The sequence below is a fragment of the Nycticebus coucang genome, chromosome 6, assembly GCF_027406575.1.
Source record: "Nycticebus coucang isolate mNycCou1 chromosome 6, mNycCou1.pri, whole genome shotgun sequence".
NCBI classification, from domain to species: Eukaryota; Metazoa; Chordata; class Mammalia; order Primates; family Lorisidae; genus Nycticebus; species Nycticebus coucang.
Window position 1 is genome coordinate 134,754,498 of NC_069785.1, and position 25,153 is coordinate 134,779,650.

Consider the following 25,153-nt stretch of genomic DNA (forward strand, 5'->3'; position numbering starts at 1 on the left):
TACATAGCAAAACTACACTTATGAAGTAGCAACGAAAATAATTTTATGGTTGGGGGTCACCACAACATGAGGAACTGTATTAAAGGATTGCAGCATTAGGAGGCATTAGGAAGGTTGAGAAGCACTGTAGGAGTTTTATGGTTTTAACTCTTATATTCAGGCCAGGTGCAGTGGCTCGTGCCTGTAATCTTGGGAGGCCAAGGTGGGTGGATAGCTTGAGTTCACGGGTTTGAGAGCAGCCTGAGCAAAAAGCGAGACCCTGTTTCTAATAAAAATAGAAAAACTGAGGGAAGAGGATTGCTTGAGCCCAAGAGTTGGAGGTTTCTGTGAGCTATGACACCATAGCACTCTAGTGCAACAGCTTGAGATTCTGTCTCAATAAAAATCTTACATTTAAAATTTAATCCATTTTAAGTTGATTTACGTAGATGGTGGAAGGTAAGGATCTACTTTTTTTGTTGTTGCATGTGGATATCCACTTCCCTAACACCATTTATTGAAGAGACTGTCCTTTGCCTATTGTGTGTTCTTGGCACTTTGTTAGTATATTAGTTGATCTTTATGAGTGCATTTATTTCTGCATTTTCTATTCTGTTCCATTGGTACATAGATGTTTTTAATGTCAGGACTGTGTTGTTTTGACTATTTTGTAATATAATTTCAAATCAGGACACCTTTGGCTTTGTTCTTCCTATTCAAGATTGCATTAGCTATTTGGAATCTTTGTGGTTCCATATCAATTTTAGGATATTTTCCAACTATATCTCTGGAAAATACTATTAAAATCTTGATAGGGATTGCATTGGATTTGGTGGGTCACTTTGGATGGTCTGAGCATTTTGACAATATTGATTCTTCTAATCCAAGATCCATATATAAGATATATCTTTCTTTTTATTTGTGTCCATTTATTTGTGTCTTCTTTAATTTCTTTCATCAATATTTTATAGTTTCTTTTTTTTTAAGAGGCAGAGTTTCACTTTGTTACCCTTGGTAGAGTGCTGTGGTGTCACAGCTCACAGCAACCTCCGGCTCTTGGGCTCAAGTGATTCTCTTGCCTCAGCCTCCCGAGTAGTTGGGACTACACGCGCCCACCACAACGTCGGGCTATTTTTTTTTGGCCGGGGCCGGGTTTGAACCCACCACCCTCAGTATATGGGGCCGGAGCCCTACTCACTGATTCACAGGCATTGCCTAATGTTTTATAGTCTTAAATGTACAGATCTTTCACCTCCTTGGTAAAATATATTCCTAAGTATTTTATTCTTTTCGATGCTATTATAAACGAGGTTGTTTTTTCTTAATTTCTCTTTTTCAGATAGTTCATCATTAGTGTATAAAAACACAATTGATTTTTATGTGGGAATTTTGTATACTGCAACTTAACTTAATTTGTTCATTAGTTTCAACAGTTTTTTTTTGTGTGTGTGTGTGTGTGTAATCTTATGTATATAAGATGATATCATCTGCAAACAGAGACAACTTTATACTTTCCTTTCAATGTGGATGCCTTTCTTTCTCTTTTCTCTTCTCTCCTCTCTTTTCTCTCCTCTCCTCTCTTTTCTCTCCTCTCCTCTCCCCTCCCCTCCCCTCCCCACCCCTCTCCTCCCCTCCCCTCCCCTCTCCTCTCCTCTCCTCTCCCTTTTTTTTTTTTTGCAGTTTTTTGGCCAAGGCTGGGTTTGAACTCGGCATCTCCAGTATATGGGGCTGGCGCCCTACTCCTTTGAGCCACAGGCGCCACCCTACCTTTCTTTCTTTTCTTGCCTAATTACCCTGGCTAAGACTTTCAGTGCTATGCTAAATAGAAATGGCAAGAGTGAGCATCCTTGTCTAATTCCTGATCTTAGAGGTAAAGCTTTCAGTTTTTAAATATTGAATATGATACTGGTCTGTGTGGGATTGTGTAAATGGCTTTCATTATGTGGAGGTACATTTCTTTTATGCTTAATTTGTTTTTACTGTTTTTTAATTATCAAAAATGTTGTATTTTGTCAAATGCCTTTTCTACGTCTATTGAGATGATTGTATAAATTTTGTCTTTTGTTTTGTTAGCATGGTGCATCATATTATTATTATTATTTTTTTATTGTTGGGGATTCATTGAGGGTACAATAAGCAAGGTTACACTGATTGCAATTGTTAGGTAAAGTCCCTCTTGCAATCATGTCTTGCCCCCATAAAGTGTGACACACACCAAGGCCCCACCCCCCTCCCTCCTTCCCTCTTTCTGCTCCCCCCCATAACCATAATTGTCATTAATTGTCCTCATATCAAAATTGAGTACATAGGATTCATGCTTCTCCATTCTTGTGAAGTGCATCATATTATTAATCTGCATATGTTGCACTATCCTTACATCCAAATGATATGACCCCATTGTCCATGGTGTATTACATATTCTTTTAGTATGCTGTTGAATTAAGTTTACTAGTATTTTGTTAAGGATTTTTGCATCCGTGCTCATTAGTGATATTCACCTGAAATTTTCTTTTGTTGTAGCATTCTGTCCTTGGTCTCTTTAATGAGTTTGGAAATAGTCTCTTCTCTTCAACTTTTTGGAAGAGTTTAATCAGATTTGGTATTCATTCTTTTTAAAATGCTTGGTAGAATTCCCCCATGAAGCCAGCAAGTTCTAAGCGTTTCTTTTGACAGGAGATTAAAAAATTACTGATTCATCACCTTATTCTTTATTGGTCTGTTCAAATTGTCTATTTTTTCATAATTTAGTCTTGGCGGGTTGTACGTTTCTAGAAATCTATCTGTTTCTTTTAGATTATCCAATTTTTTGGCATCTGATTATTCACAGTAGTCTCTTATAAATCATTCATTTTTGTATAAGTTGTAATATTTCTTCTTTCATTTCTGATTTTATTTAAAAAGTATTCTCTCTTTTTAACTTAAACTAGCTGAAGCTTTGTCAATCTTGTTTATCCTTTTCACAAAACCAACTTTTAGTTTTATTGATCTTTATCTATTGTTTTCTGAGTGTAAGAATAATAATAATAATTATTATTATTAGATATAATAATATCTGATATTAGAGATATTTGGGTATAAAATTAGGCTGATATTAGAGATATTTGGGTATAAAATTAGGCTGATTTTTCTTCATATATGCATTTATCACTAAAAACTTCATTCTTAGAAATGCTTTTATGGCATCTCATCAGTTTTGGTATTGTGTTTCCATTTTCATTTGTCTCCAGATATTTATAAATTTCCCTCTTGATTTCTTCTTGGATCAATGGTTATTTAGGGGCATGTTTTTCAATTTTCAACTATTTGTGACTATTCCAGTTTTTATTCTGTTATTCATTTCTAGTTTCATACCATTGTGGTTAGAAAAGATATTTAATATGATTTCAATCTTTTTAAATTTGTTTAGACTTGTTTTGTATCCCAACGTCTGATCTATTCTGGAGACTATTCCTTGTTCACTTGAGAAGAACCTGGGTTCTGCTTTGTTTGATGGAATGTTCCGTATATGTCTGTTAGGTGCTTTTGGTAAAGTGTAGTTCAAGTCCTGTGTTTCCTTACTGATTTTCATTCTGGATGATTTATCCACTGTTGAAAGTGAAGTATTGAAGACCCCTCCTATTAGAGTATTGGTGTGTTTTTCTTCCTTTAGGTCTATTAATATTTGTTTTGTGTATTTAGGTACTCCAATGTTGGATGCATAAATACTTGAAATTGTTATATCCTGGTGATTTTCTGTAGTGGTGTGCTTTTAATTCCTTTCTCTTTATATTTTGTATATCTATACCATAGGTTTTTACTTTGTGGTACCTCGAACTTCGGGGCTCAAGAGTTCCTCTTGTCTGCCTGGCTAGTTTTTCTATGTTTAGTAGAGACAGGGTCTCACTCTTGCTCAGGCTGATATTGAACTCCTGAACTCAAGCAATCAACCCAGTTCAGCCTCGCAGAGTGCTAGTCATTGATTGTTTAACACTGATCTCTTTCACAATCAAGCGTGTTGTAATTCTTGCTTTTCCCAGTCAAATGTGCAGAAAAACTGGCTTTGCAAATATATGTTCATACCACAGTCTGACTGGCTTCCCTCCTCCCTGCCCTTCCTTAAAGGTACAGTCACGTCCACATCTGCATACTTGATACCAGTTTATCAACTCTGTCTTTTCCTTTTACCTAAAGATCTAAAATTCACATCAGTGGCTGGCAAGGCCTGCTATATGACCATAGAAATGCCTTTTAAATTTATGTGTGCTACGTGGAAGGCTAAGAATTTGATCTGATGAGGGACATAGCTGGGAATTGTTATATTTCTTCCATTAACAAATTAATGGATTATTTCATTAGATTTAGCTACATTACCAGACGTGCGGTGGAGATACAGGGTAGGTCAGTTTTAGAAAAGAGGAGGAGGAAGGCAATCACTAATCTCAAATAGAATAATAAACATGGAAACTTCTAACAATTGGAATGACCCCTTGAATAAGCTGAGTCCCTGGTAAGTCCAGCATCAAAAAATAATTTAAATAAAATATTGATTTAAAATAAATATTAGAGAAAGAAAATAAACACTTAAGAGACTTATTCTCTAATATACACAGCTTCTGTGGGGGGCATTAACCTATAAAACCTTTCAATCCAAGAAAAAACTTACAAATGGGGAAAAAAACTCAGAAAGCGGTTTCACAATGACAAATTCCCCAATTTTGTTATGTCAATGTACTTACTTTTTTGGATATCACATGAGCTATAATGTGAAGAGATCAAGTATTTTAGAGAAGCAGTAGCTTTGAATTAAAGCTGGCAGCCAAGAAATCTGGGGTTTGGGGGCAGCTCTGCCTTTTCATTTCATATCTAGGGAGATTGTTAGAAAAAAGAACATAGTTTGAATATAAGATTTGGCCTATTTTCTTTGTATTTCTTGTTTTCAACCATTTCCCCAACCTACATTCCCTCTCTGTCTCTCCTTCTCTCTCCTCTCTCTCTTTTTGACTTACTATATAATTTTATTATTTATTTATTTATTTTTTGCAGTTTTTGGCTGGGGCTGGGTTTAAACCCGCCACCTCTGGCATATGGGGCTGGCTCCCTACTCCTTTGAGCCACAGGCGCCACCTGTATAATTTTATTTTATATCAAATAATCAGTGAGCAGGCAGATAAGAAGCAGTTACTTGCAAAGTTTCTCAGGTTTTTAGTGTACTTAAGACTTACGTGAAGAATTCATTAAAAAATGCAGGTTTATAGGCCAAACCAGAGATTTTAATTTGGTAGAACTAGGAAACTGGGATGGAACCTAGGAATCTGTAAATTATTAAACAACTCAGTGACGGATAAAAGACAACTTGGATTTTATGGAAAACTATGGATTCAAACTTGTCCATACTTACTTGACCTGGTCAAGTGGAAGGATGATGGGGAGGATGAACATGATCAAACTAGAGGCAAGAACAAGCGGAGATGTTTGAGCTCAGAGTAGAAAAGATCTCCAGGATCAATCAAGCTAATAACATCCAGGGATTAGAAGCTTGAAACCAGGTTTCAGAAAAGGGGAATGATACAATAGTGATTTTTTTTTACAGGAATTTTGATTTGATCCCTGTCCTCTCATTTGAGGGAATTGAAATGAAAGACTAAGTAGAAGGTATCAGAAAGAGAAAATGGAGGTCAGAGTATGGGAACAGGGACAGTGGCGAGGAAACAAGAGGTTAGAAGAGTCACGGAAGTAATGGAAGAGGGTGAGGTAGAGTGGGAGGGGGAAGTAGAGGGGAGGGGGAGGTAGAGGGGAGGGAGAGGGGGAGAGGGAGAGGTGGGGGAGGGCCAGGGGAAGGATGAGGGAGGGGGACCTTGAAGTAGAGGGGGATGGAGAGGTAGGAGACTGAGGTGGAGGGAGGGAGAATTTATGGTCACACCATTTGTCTATAGTTAAAAACAAAATGGGACATGGCACCTAAAAAAGAAAAAGTGGTGAAGGAAGGGCTATGTCTAGATGAGTGGGAGAATCAGCCAAAGGAGGAAAAATGAATTTGGCTTCCTCCTCTACTATCCTCATCATTACCAGGGCTGGGAACTTGGCCTCCACAGCAGGGGCAAGATGTCAAGCCAGTTTCTCCCAATTTGTGGTAACAGGATATAAAATACTTAGACTCCCGATATCACAGAGAGCCTGGCCCTCTACTCAGTCCCCATCATAACTTTGACTGAATAAGTTATGTTTTATTTTTGCTGTGGAACATTATACAGCCATTAAAAAGAATGGATTAGAGCTATCCCAGCTGTCCTGCAAGGTTTTCTACAAGATATTGTTGGCTGAGACAAGCAAGATGAAAAAGACTATTTATAATATGACCCCATTTTGTTAAATGATGGTTATTTCCTACACATATGTGTACGTATGTATGTGAATATCCAGTGATCAATATGGATTACCATTTTAAAGACCCTATCTCAAAAGGCAGTCGTCCTGAGGAACTGGAAGTCAGGACGTCAACATATCAAGTCCTAATCTTCTACCCTTGAAAGTAGATTTCATCCATCTCCAAAACATATGAATTTGAAGCATACTCGATTCACCCCATAACACCTGGTCCCCTAGAATTTATTTTCATGTGCACAAAAATTCCTTCCATTCCCAGAGTGCCAAAAGTCTTAACCCAGTCTAGCATTAACTCTAAGTCCAAAATCTCATGTATTTATCACTTATATCAGGTATGGGTGAAATGCAAGATATGACTCATCCGGAGGCAAAATTCTTGCCCAGCAGTCAACCTTTAAAATCACACAAGAAGTTATCTCCTTCCAAATTAGGACAGGCATTCCCATTTCCACACTCTAGGAGAGAAACTGGGAAGAAGAAAGTGGTCATGTAATTCCAGCAAGTCTGAAATCCCACAGGGCAAATTCCATTAGCTTTTAAGACTTAAGAATAATTATCTTTCACTCCTTGCTTTGTTATCTGGACCTCCAGGTGTCCCTCCCTTCTTGGGCCCACCAGGGCAGTGGCCCTGACCTCTGCCCTAAGTGGTGGCCCTGCCCTCTTGGTCCTGGTCTGGGGCAGCCCTGCCTGCTGAAACTTGGGAGATGGCCCCACCCAAGAAGACTGCCCTACCTCTGAACTGAACCCATGCCCTCTGAGAAGGCAGTGGCAGCCTTTCAGAGTCATTGTCCTCCTTTCTTGAAAGATATCACAGCCGGTTAGCTCTATTGGCCAGTTCTACATAATTCCAGGAGTCTGGCAGCCTTCCTTCATTACTTCCCATCTCTATTCCCTTTAGCCCAAGGTTGGCAGAGAATGGGGACCTAAGATTCCATTCTTGGCAAGGAAAAACACCCCCAGAAAAAGGGAAAAACAGAGAAATAAGCTGAGCAAGGCGGAATAAAAGCAGGCTAGCTTATTTACTTTTAAACCAGTTGCTAAATTTCTTCTCTGAGCAGTTTCCTGCTTTTCCTAGAAGCCTGGCCTATTGGGGATACAGCTTGCACACACCCCTGCTGGGTCTTGAACACTCTGAAGAAACAATGGCCCCAGAGGAAGAAGCTGCGTGCAAGGCTTGAGTAGACCAATTAACCAGGCGCCCAGTCAACAGACAAAGCAAATACCATTTGTGCAGATTTGTATTTGATCAGAACAGAATCAAGGGAACAGCTTGAGCCTTGAAATATGGGCAGGAGGGCTTATGTATCCCCTTATACAGACAAAGATGCCTCTCGGTGGTGATCAGAAGAAAAGTCTTGGGTCCCACCAATTCTGCAGACTGACACTGGTGGCATTTTACTCCACAGTGAAGTTAGTGGGGATTAATTTCTCCCAAGGGATCTGTGTGACCACAGACAGGAGGCTGCCCCCACACAAGGTTCAGGTTTTGCATTTCTCAAGGCTGCTCAGACCCTTAAAGTTAATGATTATAGAAATAATAGGAGCCGCCATGCTTACTCAGAGATACTGCTGATGTTTTTGTTCCCTTCATCAGCTTACCCTCTGGGCTAATGAGGAAATAGCCTTCAATAAAACTGAGTGGAACAGACGCTCCGGGCCATTGCACTGGACCCCACAAAATAGTGATGGCCCCCTGTGCTCCTACCTTTGAAAACTATTCTGCATGTCCTGTCTCTTTATCTTTCCTGCTTCTAACTGTACTTTTCTTCAGTTGATCACCACCCCTTGCACAGGGTTTTTTTTTTTTTTGTAGAGCCAGAGTCTCACTTCATCGCCCTTGGTAGAGTGCCATGGCATCACAGCTCACAGCAACCTCCAGCTCCTGGGCTTAGGTGATTCTCTTGCCTCAGCCTCCCCAGTAGCTGGGACTACAGGCGCCTGCCACAACACCCAGCTATTTTTTGTTACAGTTTGGCCGGGGCTGGGTTTGAACCCACCACCCTCGGCATATGGGGTCGGCGCCCTACTCACTGAGCCACAGGCGCCGCCCCCTTGCACAGGTCTTAAGGGACCCTCCCCCTGGGGCGGGACCCTGGCACTGTGGTTGCTAGGATACATAGTAGGAAAAAAAAACTTCTATCCATGACATTGTGAAAAGTATATTGTTATAATTGTTCTAATATGTTTTCTCCTAAGAATTTTTATAGTTTTATCTCTTGTATTTATATCTATGACTTCTTTTGCGTATGATGTGAGGTAGGGGTCCAAGATCATTCTTGTACCTGTAAATATCTAAGTGTCCCAGCCATTTGTTGAAAAGACTATTCTTTGCCTGCATTGAATTATGTTGGCATCTTGTCTAATCTTCTACCCTTGAAAGTAGATTTCATCAATCTCCAAAGAAGGACCTTGCCCATAACTAGCTCAAACTGTGAAGCAGAAGACCGATTCTATTATAATACATGTAGTAAATACTTTATGAGAGTGCACTGAGTGTGGGGAAAATAAGGGGAGGATTACTATTCAGCCTGGAAGAGACAGGAGAAAGATTATGGAGGGTAATGTCACAAAAGCATCCTGGAAAATCACGTAGGCATTAGTCAGGTAGTATGGGTGGAGTTTCTGGCACAGCAAATAGCACGCACAAAGTCTAAGAGGCAGTTGCAGCCAATTATCTGTATGGTAGGAGTTGAGTTAGATAATGTTATTCTCTTTACCCTCCCACCCCCACCCTCTTTACCAAGAAAGACGAGGTGTCATTCTCTTCCATGGGTCGAAAGCATTAAACTTTGAAATTGTGTTAGATTAGGACTAACCAAAAGAATATATAGCTAAAGTTAAAATTGGACAGACGTTGTGGTCCTATGTGCCTAAGAGTCTCTGGGAAGGGATATAATTCAACTCACACATGGCCTGAGGAAGGCTGAGTTAGGAAAGACTTATGTCAAGTATTATATTAGTTACAAGACATCTTGTTTCCTAGATTTTCCTAAAGGTAACAGGTTCCTAAACTAAAACTAAGTGGAAATATAGTCATTTAATAGAGAGAGCTTGAAGTATGGAGTGTCAGACTAAGTTTAATACTAGTTCTGCTTTGAGCAAGTTCTCTAACCTCTCTGAATCTCAGTGTTCAGTGCTTATTCTGAATCCAGACTAAGTATTTAATAAATGTCAGTTTCCTATCTAATCTAGTCTGGTCTTATACCGATTCCCACAATGAATGGGAGAGACCTGGGCTTCTCTCCTGGGAGAAGTACACTTGTTGAATTAGCTGTCCTTTGCCTATGAGTAGCTGCCACCAAAGGGGAAAACTGACAGTTATCATCATTTGGAGGAGGCAATGGCCAAGGAAAAGTTTTGAATGGCAATTAATTTGTGTGTTCAGTCCATAGGGAAGTAGGTAATAGTGGGATCAAAACATATTATTTTACTGTAGAATATGATTTTGGCACATTATGAACCTGTCTTTGCCAGCAGGAATACTCAGATGGTTTCTGGCTTGACTTTACCTTGGAATACAGCCAACCTTGGCTGACTCAGCTTTCTGTAACATGCAATTAACAAGGTTATTACCCTTTCCCTTTCTGTGAGCTACTTAGTAACAGAATGGAGGGGAGGCACAGGTCGCTGAATGAACTCCTCTATTGCTCACAGGCTGCTGTGACTCTGCCGTAGTCCTGAGTTTCAGTCAAGGTGCGTCCCTGCTCTGCAGTCACTCCACAGGTCTATAGGTCTGAAGGCCATCAGCCCTTTACCATTCGACAGCCACCGCAGCCAACTGTCATTTCCTCTACAGGTGGTTCTTTGGAACAACAAGGTCAGAAGGAGGAGAACCAGAGTAAGAAGCTGAGCTTTGTTCCAGCTTGATTTCGCCGTGATAGAGAATGGAATTCCTATGAACCAGATCTCAGTTACCTCCCAGGCCAGTTTGGTTTCTTACTTTCTTTTTGCAGTGGAGTGAGACTCAAACTTGTGGGCTTGAGCAATCTTCTTGCTTCAGCCTCCCAAATATCTGGGAACTATAGGCACCCACCACTACACACAGCTAGTTTTGGGGTCTTGCTCTTGCTCAGGCTGGTCTTAAATTCCTAACCTCAAGGGATCCACCCGCCTTGGCCTCCCGGAGTGCTGGGATTACAGGCGTGAGACACCATGTCTGGCCCCGGTTTGGTTTCTAGCAGAAGATCTACTCACTGACATGCTCATTCTCCCTCTCTTTTCATGTGAGCCAATTAAATGCAAGTTTCTGGTGGGTGTAAAGAGATAATAAAATGAATAAGAAATGATCTCTACCCATAAATAATGTATAATCTAGCAGGTTGATCCTGCCAGTAAAAAAAAAAAAAAAGAATTTATAATCCAGTAGAGAGCTGTACACCATATAATGGCATTTTAGCCAGTGACAGATCACATATACGAGGCTGGTCCCATAAGATTATAATACTGGCCTGGGTGTGGTGGCTCACACCTGTAATGCTAGCACTCTGGGAGGCCGAGGCAGGTGGAATGCTTCAGTTCAGGAGTTGAAGACCAGCCTGAGCAAGAGCCAGACCCTATCTCTACCAAAAATAGAAAAAGCAGCCAGGCATTATGACAGGTGCTTGTAGTCCCAGCAACTCTGGAGGCTGAAGCAGGAGGATTGCTTGAGCCCAAGAGTTTGAGGTTGCTGTGAGCTATGATGCCACGGTACTCTATCCAGGGTGACAGAGCGAGAATGTCTCTGTTTTTCTCTCTATATATATGTTATAATACTGTATTTTTATTGTACTCTCCTATGTTTAGATAAGCTTAGTGAATTTAGAAAATACTGCATTATAAGTGTCTACAGTGTTCAGTATGGTAATGTGCAGGACAGGTGTACAGTCTACGAGCAACAGGTTATATCACATCTATCACTAGATGTGTAGTGGGTATGCCGTCTAGGTTTGTGTAAGCATACTTGATAATGTTCCAGAAATTCCCTAATGACACATTTTTTTTTTTTTTTGAGATAGGGTCTTACTATGTTGCCCAGGCTGGACTCAAACTCCTTCTGAGCTCAATTGATCTTCCTGCCTCAGCCTCCCGAGTAGCTGGGACTACAGGTGTGGTCACTGTGTCCAGCTATCCAACCATGCATTTCTCAGAATGTACCTTCACTGTTAAGCAACAGATGATGGCACTTGTGAAAGAGTGAACGTCATTAGATACACTAATCGTAATCCTTGGCACATAGATAGAAAATGAACAACTCACTAGAGAATCTGAGAAGAGGGTGGCATTTGATCTGGGCCTTTCCTCAAACTGTCTTGAAAACTAGGTGGTCTTATTAGAATCCTGAATTAAAAACTGAAGAATAAATCTGGGCTAAATTTCTTTTTTTCTTTCTTTCTTTCTTTCTTTCTTTCTTTCTTTCTTTCTTTCTTTCTTTCTTTCTTTCTTTCTTTCTTTCTCTCTCTCTCTCTCTCTCTCTATATATATATATGTGTGTATATATATATATATATATATTTTTTTTTTTTTTTATTGAAACAGAATCTCACTCTGTCACCCTGGGTAGAGTGCCATGGCATTCTTTGGCTAGAGTTCCACAGCAACCTCAAAATCCTGTGTTCAAGAGATCCTCTTGTCTCAGTTTTTCTATTTTTAGTAGAGATGAGGTCTTGCTCTTGCTTGGGCTGGTCTTGAATTTCTCAATATCTAAAACAATACACTGGGGCGGTGCCTGTGGCTCAGTGAGTAGGGTGCCGGCCCCATATGCCAAGGGTGGCAGGTTCAAACCCAGCCCCGGCCAAATTGCAACAAAAAAATAGCTGGTGTTGTGGCAGGCACCTGTAGTCCCAGCTGCTTGGGAGGCTGAGGCAAGAGAATCACGTAAGCCCAAGAGTTAGAGGTTGCTGTGAGCCGTGTGACGTCATGGCACTCTACCCGAGGGTGGTACAGTGAGACTCTGTCTCTACAAAAAAAAAAAAAAAAAAAATACACTGGCCCCTGAGTCAAAAGACTTGGGTTCAAGCCTGAGTTGTGCAGTGAACTCACTCTATGACCTTGAGCAAGACACGTAACCTCTCAGGGTCATAATTTATTTGTTTATTAAATGAACAGTTTGGAAGAACACATCTCCATGGCTCTTCCTAATTCCACAATCCCTTTATATGTTTGCCCCTCATTAATACATCACAAAAAGGAAATGTAGGAGTTATAGCGAGTTCAGTCCTGGTGAGGGGGAACTCCAGTGATGGACACTACCCACAAAGAAGTGGTTCCCAGTTGCCATCTCAGGACACATTGGAATGGAAGAGGTATCTCTGGGACTTTAAAGATTGGCTTATTTTTCAATCAACAAGGAAAAACACTTACGTATTTTTCAGTAATGAACATTGTTCTCAACTCAGCAAGCCAAATAATACATTTAGTTCAGAATTCACTTTCTGGAGACTCCAGGGCAATAAGAATCTAGAGGTCTCTCCAAAGTCATGGAGGCAGATTTCTAAGATGCCATAACTCTAAGGAGCACTCCAAGGTGTGGGCGCTCTGCCTTCTCCAATTCATAGAAAAAAGTGCACAGGGCTACAGATTCCTTCCTTCAGCATCTGCTAACAGAGAACTTGCCCTGCACTTATATTACAAAGCAGGGTGGATGCTGGGCCCTCTGCTTCACTCAGCAGCCATTCTTGTCTTGTCCAAGCTCTTACATCCATTTCTTCTTTCCTTTGCAAGACTCACACACACCCATGGATTAATCACCACTTGCACAGTGAAGACTCTCATAACTTTATTTCTAGCCCTGACCTTGTCTCTAAGTTTCAGACCAATACATTCACCAGCCCGCTGGTTAGGCAAATATACAGGTGTTTCTTAGACACCTCAGAGTCAACCTTTGGAATTTCATGCCCAAAGCTGAATTCATCCAGAATCCAAATTGGCTTCTCTTCCCACATCCCAAACTAGGGTAATGGCTTAACATCCACTCACTCAGAGTCCTTGGTGACATCCTGGACTCTGTCCTTCCCTTACCATTCTCAGCAGTGTCCCAATTTTCCCCAAACACTCAAAATTCTGCTTATTTTGCTCACCCCACAAATCTGTCTCTTCTGGACAACTTTATTTAGGCTCTCCCTGATTGACCTGGACCACTGCAATGCCCCAGTCCTGCTGTCCAGCGGTCCTTCTTCTACCCTGTAGCCAGGGTCATCTACCTTCAAACTCATCTGACTATACTTCCATGGACTGTACGATATTCCATTAGCTGACCCCACACTGAGGAGGTGGTCCACACACTCTCACACTGTGTACATTCAAAACTTGTCTCCTCTCCAGCGCCATCTCTGTTTCTCCCCACCATGAACTTGACAGTGGACTCTTGCTCCCTCTACCTTGCATGTTCTTTTTCTTTCTCTTCACCTTTACTCAGTTTTCAGTTCTCAGGCCTTACCTCCTTTAAATAGCCTTCTGTGAACTTCCAGGCTGGGCTGAGCACCCTACCTCTGTGTTACTGAAGTATCTCAGATGTATCTTTTATTTTTTTTAATCACAAAACAATGTTTAATTTTCTTTAAATCTGTTAAGACAGGGTCCAGGATGGCCTCCTGGGCTCAAGGCCACCCCCAATTATGCCTGTCTGTGCAGAAGGCTTATGGGGGGGCTGGCAGGTAACAGACTGGAGGGAACCCAGGCTAGACTGGAGGCACGCTCAGGAGGTCAGAACGGCAGGCCGTTTTAAGCACTGATGAGTGCATCCTTCTAAATGGAAACAAGTTGCTCTTACGATGCCTTTCTCAACCAGTGCTCATATATATCTTGATTTTTTTTTCTTTCTTTTTTTTTGTAGAGACAGAGTCTCACTTTATGGCCCTCGGTAGAGTGCCGTGGCCTCACACGGCTCACAGCAACCTCCAACTCCTGGGCTTAAGCGATTCTCCTGCCTCAGCCCCCCGAGTAGCTGGGACTACAAGGCGCCCGCCACAACGCCCAGCTATTTTTTGGTTGCAGTTCAGCCGGGGCCGGGTTTGAACCCACCACCCTCGGTATATGAGCCACAGGCGCCTTACCCACTGAGCCACAGGCGCCGCCCATATATCTTGATTTTTATCACTCACCGTGTCATATTAAAATTATACATGTCTTGCCCATGAGACTGCAGAATCTTCAAGAGCAGAGACCTTATCTTTTACATTGTAAACTTCTCGTGACTTACCACAAGCTTGATACATAATGGTAGTTATGCAGTGAAGTGATGCAACTTAACCTTAATCCTGAATCATGAGAACGCCATCTCTTAGCTTGAGCCATTTGTAAGGTTGCTGGTACCATTGTTCTTTTCACACAATTCTTAGAGCTAGATGAGTCCTTTGATGTCTAGTACTGTGCCTTGCTGACTGTTGCATGGACAAGATGAGCCCTGTCCTAGTAAAGGACATTTGAAATCACAGGATAAATATGGTACATAATCTTAGAGTATCCATTTTGCCTAAAGATTTTGGGCGAAAAGGTTTTTGTGTTAAGAAAAAAGAACAGACATATTTGGAGTAGCATAAACTTTTAGTATCAAGAGAGACTTCAGTTTATGCCAGGCTGTTCCCAGGCAGCCCTCCATGTCTTTGGGAGCACAGGTTCTATTGTTAGTGGTAATGGTTGAGAAACACTAACCTACAGATCACTGTTTTATACTGAAGGTTAGTTCTTGTTCTAGAGCCTTCCATATAAAAATAATCAGTTCCAGGGTTAGCACCCATAGCACAGTGGTTACGCCAGCTACATGCACCGAGGTGGGTTTGAACTGGCCAGGGCCAGCTAAACAACAATGACTACTACAACAACAACAACAACAACAAAATAGTCAGGTGTTGTGGTAGGCGCCTGTAGTCCCAGCTACTTGGGGGGCTGAGGCAAGAGAATTGCTTAAGCCCAAGAGTTTGAGGTTGCTGTGAGCTGTGACGCTTTGGTACTCTACCAGGGGTGACAAAGTGAGACTTGGCTCAAAAAAAAAGAAAAGAAAAGAAATCAGTTCCAGTAAAACAAAAGCAGGGCAAATCTCAAGAACAGCCTAAAGAGAGAGAATTTCATCCTGGATCTGGGTTAGGTTTGAAAGATATCTGTCTGGCAGGGTATTCTGAAATTAGGATGACATTATGCTTTGTATAAAATATGCCAGATGGTAGGGAAAGGTAGGGGGGGAAGAGAAAGAAAAATGACCATTAGAGCAGATTAAAGAGAAGCCTTGGATTGAAGTAGGGATCAGATAAGAGAGAGTGTAAGGAAGTGAAGGATGTAAGACACGAGGAAAGAAAAGAATCCAAACAGACCTGTGGCTAGAGACAGGACCACATCCAGGGCGTTGGTGATGACCCAGGGAATAATTAGATAGCTCGTAAGATGCGATAGTTTTTGCTCTTTGAAATTCTATTTATAGTCCTCAGAGACCGAAATATTGCACATCTGTTTTCTCAAAGCCCTCCATTCCATCAAGTTTGAGGATGAGGTAGTATCATCCAAGAATTAGTGACACAAAAAGATGTGTGACAAACAGAGGAAATAATACAGGGACAGGTAGGAAGGGCTGGTTTAAAATGTATAATGGGCTCAATTGAATCCAAACAATGTTTCTCAAGTGCCTATTTGGGTAAGGCATTGCCTTAGGTGATAGAGGAACAGAGGTTCCCCCACTATGCCCCAGACTTCAAGGCATTTACAGTCATCTTTGAAGGTGTCTAAGAAGGAAAAGCCAATGGTAGAAAATCCAGGGTCAAATGTTGAGGGTTTCCAAGTAAGAGGGCTTGGAAAGCTGGACAAAGAACCATTCCTATGATACATATTATTGGTCCCTTCAAGAGTGGTGGTGAGTGGGCAGCGCCTGTGGCTCATTGAGTAGAGCACCGGCCCCATATACTGAGGGTAGCGAGTTCGAACCCTGCCTCAGCTAAACTGCAACGAAAAATAGCCCAGCGTTGTGGCAGGCGCCTGTAGTCCCAGCCACTCAGGAGGCTGAGGCAAGAGAATCGTCTAAGCCCAAGAGCTGGAGGTTGCTGTGAGCTGTGACGCCATAGCACTCTACCAAGGGTGAAAAGTGAAATTCTGTCTCTTAAAAAAAAAAAAAGAGTGGTGAATGTGTCAGGTTCTGGTTATCACTTGTCAGGGTGCATAAGGGAAAAGTGGCAGGGATTTGGAGAGTGACATTTAGAGGCGGACATTCAGTCCCAAATCCTATAACCAAAGCATTCTGTAGAGCTGTTAGGAAAATATTTTCTCAGTATAACCAATTAAAGAAAAACACTACTCTAATTATACTTTTGCATCTTAATTAAATCTTCCCCTTAACAACGTGTTACAACAAATACTAGCATGGCAGGGAGCACCTCCAAAGGCTCTAATTTATTCTGGACTAATAAGTATTTCATTATAGGTGTGTGATGAACATTTTGTGAATGCTTATCCCCCAATAATGAGTTGTATATGTGTTCAAGAGATTTTATTACCCTAAAATCACAGAGTTTTTATTTTGATTTTTCAGTAGGCATGAAAATGTACAGAAGAACACCAGCAATCTCAAAGTTGGGGCAGAATCAGAGCAAAATTCTGATTCTGAGTCCTGGACTCCCACTTCTGTACCTCATGACAACAAACCCTACTCTTAAGGAAACTCCATCATAAGTAAATCTAAATTCTTAATGGCCTTTTCTCAAACAGGAATAACTTCTGGAGATGGGCTCTTTCTACAGAGAAACTGATTGTAAGTGCCAGAAAGGTGCTGGAGTTTGAAAAGGACAAGCCATCAGGAAAGCCTGTTCTGCGTAATCAGCCCACAGTGAAGCCCACCAATCTATAAGCCACACTTAGAGATTATGCACACCATTTTAAAAAATGTTTCAGGTTAATATGAAGGTACACAGGATTAGGTTACATTATTTGCATTTGTAAGGTGAAGTCCAAAGTCTGCCTTGAGGTTAAGTCCTTCAGCCAGCCAGTGTGCCATATACCCTACGTTATACTAGATAGGTGGGAATCTACCAAGCCCTTTCTCCCAATTCTTGAGTTTAATTGTGTTTTTCTCCCTCTCTACTTTTTTTCTTTCTTTCTTTTTTCCTTCCTTCCTCTCTCTCTCTCTTTCTTCTTTCTTTTCCTTCTTTTCTTTCTTTCCACAGAGTCTCACTGTGTTGCCCTGAGTAGAGTGCCGTAGCATCATAGCTCATAGCAACCACAAATTCCTAGGTTTGAATAATCCTCTTGCTTCATCCTCCTGAGTCTTGGCCTCCCAAAGTGCTAGAATTACAGATGTGAGCCATCATGCCTTGCCTTTGTGTTTTTCTCTCACATGGGCCTGTAGTTATTGATCTACTAGTTTCAAATTAGTAATGAGTACATGGGATGCTTTCTTTTCCATTCTTGAGATACTTAGGAGAATATTCTTCAAATTCATCCAGGTAAATCCAAAAGATGCAAAGTTTCTATCTTTTTATGGATGAATATATTCCATGGTATACATGTGTCACAGTTTATTAATCCATTCATGGGTTAATGGGCACTTGGGTTGTTTCCACAGATCTTTGCTATTGTGAACTGAGCTGCTATAATCAAAAAAGCAAATAGACAGCCTTCGGAATGAGAGAAGATATTCACACTTTATGAATTGGACAAAGGGAGATGGGATCTTTCTACAGAGAAACTGATTGTGACCAGACTATACAAAGAACTCAAGCAAATCAACAAGGAAAGTGCAAACCCCATCAATCAATGGACAAGAGACACAAATAGAACCTTTTCCCAAGAAGACAGATGAATGGCCAACAAACACATAAAAATATGCTCATCATCCCTAATCATCAAAACCACTCTGAGACATCATCTGAAACCAGTGAGAATAGCCCACATCACAAGGTCCCAGAGCTGCAGATGCTGCTGGGGGAGCAGAGAGAGGAATAAATTTATGCACTATTGGTGGGATTGCAAACTAGTATAGCCTTTTTTGGAAAGACGTATGGAGAATCCCCAAAGAGCTACAAGTAGATCTCCCATTTGATCCTGCAATCCTATTATTAGGTATCTACAGAAGAAAAATCATTTTACCATATGGAGATAGGCACACCATTTTTAAACATGAACATTTGAATACAGCTTCCCATGTGAAAGGCAGAACCAAAACAACAAAATAAACCATTCTGAAAATAAACACAGACATTGTAGATAGCTGAAGAAAACTTTATAAACAAAATAAAAATAAGTTAATATTCTCAGAGGAATAAAAGAAGAAAGGGGAAAAGGGGGTGTGCTTTACTCTCCTGGGTTGAATTCTGCACCTGTATAGATTTTTTGACTGTCCTTCTCCCTCCAAAAGTGTTTCCCAAAAGGGAAACAACAACAGCTAAAATTCAAATCATCATGTTTGTCTCTAGACTCAGTGAAGTTTTGGGCAAGAGGGTGGCTTAGAGGGCCAAAGCTAGAGTTCCAATGAGATTTGGAGATTACAGCACTTACCCGTGACCTCTGATTGTTTATATTCACTATGGTCTCGTAGGTCTCGTAGTTGAACAATCTAGTGTTTGTCTCTTGGCCTGTCTACAGAAACAAAAATGGAATGTGTCTACATAGGCAATAATTAGTTGATGACACAAAAGTGACTTTAATTTTCTTATAATAAAGAGTGGACTTTGGCTTTGGGAGTGGCTTTGCGTATGATAAAACTGCCTTCATCTGTTTTCAATAAGCAGATGTGTTTAACAAAAAGAGATAATCCTTTGATTTACCCCAACATAAGTTGTTTTTTTTTTGGCCAGGGCCAGGTCTGAACCCACCACCTCTGATATATGGGGCCAGCACCCTACTCCTTGAGCCACAGGCACCACCTAATTTTATCCAACATAAGTAACATCTGTACTTTGAACAGTTAAGCATGGCTGCAAGCTGATGTTATCTTGAAGGTAATGGTGAGATAAGAAACATAAATCTTTTTTTTTCTCTTAACCCCTTTTTCCTCCAGCTCTTGCCAAATCGTATTCCAAAGTGCTATGTGCTAAAATTAAGCCAGAGGCACAAACAAGGAGACCTCAAATCAAATAACTGGCACCAAAGGTGAGATTCAATAGCTTGAGGTAGGCCATTATAACCACATCTACTGGAAGGGTGTGGGAGGAACCCACAGACTATGAGAGAAAATGTGCAAGATTGGGAGAAGTGGGTGGTAGACTGTTTTCATTTCCCCTGGAAGAAGTGAGGAGGAAATCAAAGCCTTTTTAAAAAGAAGGAAATAGACGGCTTAGCTCCTACAATGCCAGAACAAACAATGCATAACCAGAGGTAATGCCCCACCCTCTGCTGTCTCAGCTGCTCTGCCTTGTAAAAGCCAGGGGCCATATTTCATAAAGCCTTTATATCAATTTCATATCTTTTTCCAGAATCACTTTTAAGCCACATGAAGAACTAAGTCCGAAGGGCACCGGGCTGGTCTCGCAATGTATTCTGATTGTTCCACGAGCTTCCCAGGCACAACACTCACGTTATTTTGAATATATGTATTCAATATATATCGAATATATTGTGTATCTGGTTAAAAACAGTACATGTTTCTTATGAACAATAAGCCATACTTTCTATTAAAACGAGAGCAGGGTTGCAGGTAAGATGTCGCTGGCCTGTCGAGGTATGGAAGGCTGTGCCTTCGCATCTACGAGCCGCACAGGGCAAGTGTACAGTGCCGACCCAGGAGGGGACTGCCGAGGCGGACTCCACGGAAACCGGCAAAGAGAATGCGAGGCAAATGGCCATTTCTGTGTGCTTGCCCTCACATTTTAAAACGATTTCTATTTCATAAAGTGCTAGGTTTCTCTGGCTGAAACTCTAATCTTTCTTTCGTCTAGGGCTGGACCAGATGCCCAGGAGTCGTTTCTCTGGGCCCAGGAGGGTCACCCACTCAAACCCTCCCGACGTGGGTCTGCTGCTCTGTGAGCAGAAGCGAAATCACGGCTCAGGGGACTTATCAGGTGCCTTGGGTCGGTAGATTCCGGGCTTCCTGGACAAAGGAAAGTGTTTTGGTTTGTGCATTTGTGGATGAGAGGTAGCAAAGAAAGACAGTCCAGAAGCAAGTGCCCACAGGTACGTGAACAGCCCGAAACACCTCCGGGCCCCTAATGAGACAGAGCCGGCTGGGTGCCCTCGGACCCTCCGGGCGGATGGAGGCCACGGAGCCCGGGACCTTCACACCTTCCCTCCCCCGGCAGCGCGGTCGACCTGGCTAGCTGGGGACCCTGCGCAATATTCATTTCGAAGCCGCTGGCGACCCGACAGAGGGTGCCCGGCCCGGGCGAGAGCCCTGGGCAGCGCCGGTCCGCGGCCCCGACGGGGCTCCCAGGTCAGGTCTGCTCCCCCCGACAGCGGGGTTCTCCGGACCCCTCCCGCCCCGCTCCTAGCGGAGCCGTTGTCCCTGTCCAGGCGCCCTCCCCGGCCGAGCCTCTCCCCTTAGAAAATCCCTTCCCCTGCGGGACCCCCGCCCTGTCGGGAGCCGGCTTTCCATCCGAGCTCCCCTCCTCGGAGGGACCCGTCTCCCTCCAAGTCCCCAGTCTTTGCGGACAGCTTGCTTACCTGTGCCCAGCGCCTCGGAGCCGCCTGCGCGCCTCGCCCGGCTCCGAGAGCTGCCGCCAGGAGCCGGTGTGCGCTCCGCCCCGCCCCGCCCGTCCGGGCCCGGCCCCCGCCGGCCCCTCCACCTGGGACCGCCCTTCCCGGCCCCGGCCAGCTCGCGAGGCCTCCAGTCGCCAGGCCCACGCTTCCCTCCACGCCCCTCCCCGGAGATGGGCCTGGCCGCCGGCACTCCCCAGGGCGTGTGCTGCGGCAGAGGTTGTGGCTCTGAACACTGTTTACCAAACCGAATAGCCACTGTCAACGCAGCGAAGTAGCCGCGGATCACCCCCCAGCTAGGGACGTCTCCAGTGGAACATCGGAATCCAGCTTTCCTAGTGTAAATGAGTGTCACATTCATTCATTCAACAAACCTGCCACGTGCCCATCTGACCACAGGTCTGACAGGTGGACAATACAGTTGTACGTGCTGGGATCCAGCTGTGGAGGGGACAACTCCCTGCCCCTCAAAACTTCCTGCTGAGGACTGTAGGACTTGCTTTGTAGTGTCACGCTGTCACAATGTCTCCTGTAAGGGGTTGGCCTCGTGGAATGGTTCTGCACCTGTGGTTCTGCTCATCATCCCTGTGGACGTTAGAAGAATTCAAGAGCTGAAGGCTCGCCTCAGCTCTACGGATAGGTACCTGGTCCTGGCAGTGCACCTGTTAAAAGCATTTCAGGTGACTTGAGAAGGTCTGGACTGCGAACCACAGTCTAGAAGTCGGAGATGCCTTCCAGCTAATTCCACTGTTAGGACACTGGCCAGCAAAGCCTTCAAGGAGAGGCTTGGATATACGAAGGGGGTACTCTAGCAGTGTAGGTGGGCATGCGATCCCAAGAGCAGCTTCTCTCAATAGTCAAAGAAAGCTGCTTTGAAGGGTAAGGAGGCCTGAGCAGGTCTCTCCCCTGTAAAACAAAGGGACTGGGACCTGGTGTCAGGGAGGAAGTGAAATCAGTTAAAAGGATGATGGAACCACACACCTCAGATGCAGGATGTGTCACAGCTAGGAGCTGGGAGGGCACCTATTAAATTTACTGTCACCTCCCTGAGCCTCACCCTTGTTTTTGAAACGGTTGACAGGGTGGAATCTCGGATACCTGTCACCCTGGGAGAGGCTGTTCTGTCACCAGACCTCTCTTACGGCACACTTTCTCTTCAGTAATGTTTTCTTTCCCTCCACTGATACCATGACTAAACCAATGTGTGACCTCTCAGTTATGTAGTTCCTGGTGGGTAGAGATGCTTCTTAATATTGAAAATTAAGAACTAAGAAAATTATCTCTGCCTCAAATTTTAATAACCAGGTGCCAGGACAAATCAGTTTTTAAAAAGTTTGTCTAACTCGATCTGTTAAAAACAACTCAAACCGTTTCGATCAAGTAGTTTACGAAAGTGAATTGCTAGTAAATCAACTATAAAATAATACAATGATATCACCTATTATTAGCAAACTATTGTAATATAACAGTGGGAAAAATTAGTGTTCTGAAATAGATCCAATTATAGGTGGATCTTAGTAAGCAAAAGATGGCATTTCAGTTAAATGGGAAATGGTTTATTTTATATGTGTTGCTGGTAAAATAGAGAGTATCTTTTGGAAGATCTGGGTCAGAGATTGCCCATGATCCAGCCTTCCCTTGGTTATCGTGGTGCTCACTGGGTACATGACCACCCAGAATGAGCAATATTTTTCTCAACCTCTCTTTTCATGAAGAGGGGTTATATGGCTAAGTGAGTGGAAGTAACACAGGCAACTCTGGGGGAATGTGCCCATCTTCTTGCTTTCTTCTGCTGCCTAGAATGTGGACACGGCAGTTAGCCAATCTTAGGCCATGGTGGTGAGACATCCTGGACCAATGGCCAGGCCAGAGGATACAGGGAGGCTTGATTCTTGGATGATTGGCTGCAGATGATTTCACTTCACTCACTCCACACTATTGTAGGCAGGCTACAAGTAGTGTCCACCTGGAGTGCCCACCTCCAGACTACGAAGTAAAAGAGAAATAAACTATATCTTGTGTCAGTCACAGCTATTTGAGGCTCTTGTTACATGCGGCTAAATCCATATCCTGACTAATGCAGAATATCTTCCCTTCTGCTTTACACCATAAACATACAAAAATTAAAGATAAGCCTAACAAAATCTAAACAGATCATTTACTTTGTAACGAAATCTAAACAGACCACTTACTTTGGTAATCACAGTTTGGGGGCTCCGTTTTATAGAACTAATGGATGATAAGAATCTAAAAGATTCTTATTATAGAATTGTTTATAATAACAAGTATCTGTCAATATGGGAGTAGTTGAATATATTATAGTATGCCCTTTCTATGATATATTGTATATCTCTATGATATATTGTATTATAAAAGGATGACTTAGATGTATATTTATTGACCAGGAAAATCGTTATGATGTATTGTTAAAATTTAAAAGTTAGGCTAGGCGCCTGTAGCTCAGTGGCTTGGGCACCAGCCACATACACTGGAGCTGGCAGTTTCGAATCCAGCCCCGGTCTCCCAGACAACAAATGTAGCCGGGTGTTGTGGTGGGCACCTGTAGTCCCAGCTACTTGGGAGGCTGAGGCAAGAGAATCACTTAAGCCCAAGAGCTGGAGGTTGCTGTAAGCCCTGATGCCACAGCATTCTACCAAGGCGACATAGTGAGACTCTGTCTCAAAACAAACAAACAAACGAACTAAAATTAAAAAGTTGCAAATTAGTGAGGAATTTGCTTTTCTTTTTTTCATTTTATTGTGGTAAAATACACATAACACCAAATCTACCCTAACGATTTTTTATTGTACAGTTCAGTGGCATTAAGAACATTTACATAGTTGTGCAACCATCATCACTTTCCATCTCCAGAACTTTTTCATCATCTCACACGGAAACTCTGTTTAAATGGCAACCCCACATCCCTTCCTTTCTCCAGCCTCTGGTACCACTGTTCCACTTTCTGTGAATTTGGCTACTGTAGGTATCTGGCTCAGGCTGGTCTGGAACCTGTGAGCTCAGGCAATCCACCCACCTCAGCCTCCTAGAGTGCTAGGATTACAGATGCCAGCCACTGCGCCCAGCTCCACTGATGAACATTTGGGTTGTTCCTACATTTTGGCTGTTGTGGATAATACTGCTAGGAAACTGGTATATGAATATCTGTTTGAGTTCCCGATTTTTTGGTGTATATATCCAGAAGTGAAACTGCTGGTTCAAATGATAATTCTATGTTTATATTTTTGAGAAAATATTAGTATCAGTAGCTGCACCATTTTACATTCCTCTGAACAGTGTGCAAAGATTCCAATTTCTCCACATCCACACCAGCATTGATTGTTTTCTGTTTATTAGATAATCCAAGTCTTACTGTGGGTTTTTTTTTTATTATTATCTTACTGTTGTTTTGCTTTGCATTTCCTTAATGATTAGTGTGGTTAAACATCTCTTCATATGCTTATTGGCCATTTGTATATATTCTTTGGAGAAATATCTATTCAAGTCCTTTGCCCATTTTTGAACTGAATATTTTGGGTTTTATTGTTGTTATTGTTGAGTTTTAGGAGTTCTCTGTATATTTTCAAAATTAGTCCTTTATCAGATATGTAATTTGAAAATATTTTCTCACATGTGGGGTGCCTTTTACTCTGTTAATAGTGTCCTTTAATGCAAAAAGTTTTAATTTTAATGAAGTTTAATTTATTATTTTTGTTTATGTCCCTGTGATTTTGGTGCCATGTCCAACAAATCATCTGTGTATCTTCCTGGTGAGGAGTCTGTCAAAGTCTTTGGTCTATTAAAAAAATTGTACTTTTTCTTAATGTTGAGTTTTCAGAATTCTTTTCTTTTTTATTTTATTTATTTTTTTCAGAATTCTTAATATATTTTAGAAAACAGTCCTTCAACAGATAAGTATTTCATAAATATTTTCTCCTAGTCTATGGCTTAATTTTTTCATCTTCTTGTCAGTGTTTCTAATTTTTTACAGAGAAGAAATTTTTAAGTAAATTCCAGCTGATCAATTAAGTCAAAAATGGTTCAAAGAGATAAAGAAGGACATTATATATTGATAAAAGGGTGAATTCACCAAGAAGATATAATAATCACAAACATTTGCACCAAATATCAGAGCTTCAGAGTACCTAAAACAAACATTGACAGAATTGAAGGAAGAAATAGACAGTTCTACATAAAGTTAGAGATAACTGCACCACTTTCAATATTGGTT

At 42.0% G+C, this 25,153-nt stretch overlaps 1 protein-coding gene across 3 annotated transcripts in view; it reads right to left on the reverse strand.

Moving 5' to 3' along the window:
- The window catches only part of TMEM45B (transmembrane protein 45B), a 36,327-nt gene extending 15,346 nt beyond the window's left edge, over window positions 1-20,981 (reverse strand). For 2 of the 3 annotated variants that reach the window (XM_053593574.1, XM_053593575.1), the window contains exons 1-2: window positions 20,893-20,981; window positions 18,793-18,873 (exon numbers count right to left, since the gene is read on the reverse strand). The gene's annotated coding sequence lies outside the window, so the exon portion shown is untranslated. The remainder of the gene's footprint in view (window positions 1-18,792; window positions 18,874-20,892) is intronic. The other variant, XM_053593576.1, reaches the window with a different exon arrangement.
- Between the last annotated feature and the right edge of the window lie 4,172 nt (window positions 20,982-25,153).